This window comes from Tuber melanosporum (assembly GCF_000151645.1).
Source record: "Tuber melanosporum whole genome shotgun sequence assembly, scaffold_40, strain Mel28".
Classification (NCBI taxonomy): domain Eukaryota; kingdom Fungi; phylum Ascomycota; class Pezizomycetes; order Pezizales; family Tuberaceae; genus Tuber; species Tuber melanosporum.
Window position 1 is genome coordinate 293845 of NW_003299085.1, and position 1481 is coordinate 295325.

Below are 1481 nucleotides of genomic sequence, written 5' to 3' on the forward strand. Positions count from 1 at the left end.
TCTATTGCCTCGAAGTAGGTTTTTAGTAATAGTGTTCCTGTTTTTTGTTTGATTCTTTCATCTTCTTTTATTTGTGTTTTGTCACTTGCAATCCTTGTGAGAGTGTCTGACTTTCTGCTCTCTTTGCCCAGTCGGTATTCGATTTTGAAGTTGTGTTTACTGAGGTGTTCCATCCACCCTATCTGGCGGTCGTTCAATTCCTTCGTGGTCATGAACAGGACCAGGTTCTTGTGATCGGTTAGAACTCAGACTGGATGGTTGTTGTTCAGAATGTATCTCCTTCATTGCTTTAATGCTTGAACTATTGCTAATACTTCTTTGTTTACAACGTCATAGTTGCATTCTGCGGGGGTCATTGTCTTTGATCGATAAGATACTCGCCTCCATTTTCCGTCTTTGCATTGTTGCGATAGTATGCCTGAACACACATATTTCGAGGCATCCGTTTCGATCATTGTCTTTCCATTTGCGTCGAAGTATACCAGTATTGGTGCTAATGTTAGATGTGTCCAAATAGAATTATATGCTTTTTGTTCTGTTTCCCTCATTCCCATTTCTTGTCTTTTCTTGATTAGGTTATAGTGTGGTTTTACAAGCCTGCTAAATCCTTCTATGAACTTTCAATAAAGGTTACAGAATCACATAAAGTACTGAACATCCATTTTGTTGTTTGGTTTAGCCCTATCCCATATTGCTGCTGTTTTGACTGGGTCGACTTTGACCCTGCTCTGATTGATGATAAATCCGAGGTATTCGGTTTCTTCCTTATAGAATTCGCATTTCGTTGGTTTGATCTTCATTTCTGATTCTTGTATTACGGCCATAATGTTGCTGACATCCTTCTGATGTTGTTGCATGTTTTCCCAGTGGATGAGTACATCATCTAAGTATACGATACAACATATGTCAAGGTACTTATTGCGTACCTTGTTGATCTATCGTTGGAATGACGCCGGTGCATTGGTTAGCCTGAAAGGTATAACCAGGTATTTGAACATCCCATATCTCGAGGCGAATTTAGTTTTCCATTTGTCGCCTGCTTTGATGCGTATATTGTGGTATGCATCCTTGATATCGAGTTTGGTGAAGTATTTTGCTGACCGTAATCTATCCAGTACCTCTCCAATTTAGGGTAGTAGATATTGATCTTTCTTGGTAACCAAATTGAGTGCTCTGTAGTCCATACAGAGTCTCATTTTTCCATCTTTCTTTTTGACGAGTAGTATTGGAGATCCTTTGGATGCGAAAAAGTCTCTGATCCATCCTCGCTTTAGGTTTTACTTGATGTACTTCCTAAGTTCTTCGAGCTCTGCTTCTTCTAGTGGGTATAACTGCTTATAGGGGATCTCTATTGTTTTTCCTGTTTTCTCGTCTTTGTCCAACTGAATTTCGTGATTAATTCCTGGTCTTCGAGGTGGTAGCTCCATAGCTTCCTCTTCTTGGAATAGGTTCGTGAATTGATGATATTGCTTTGGAACCAA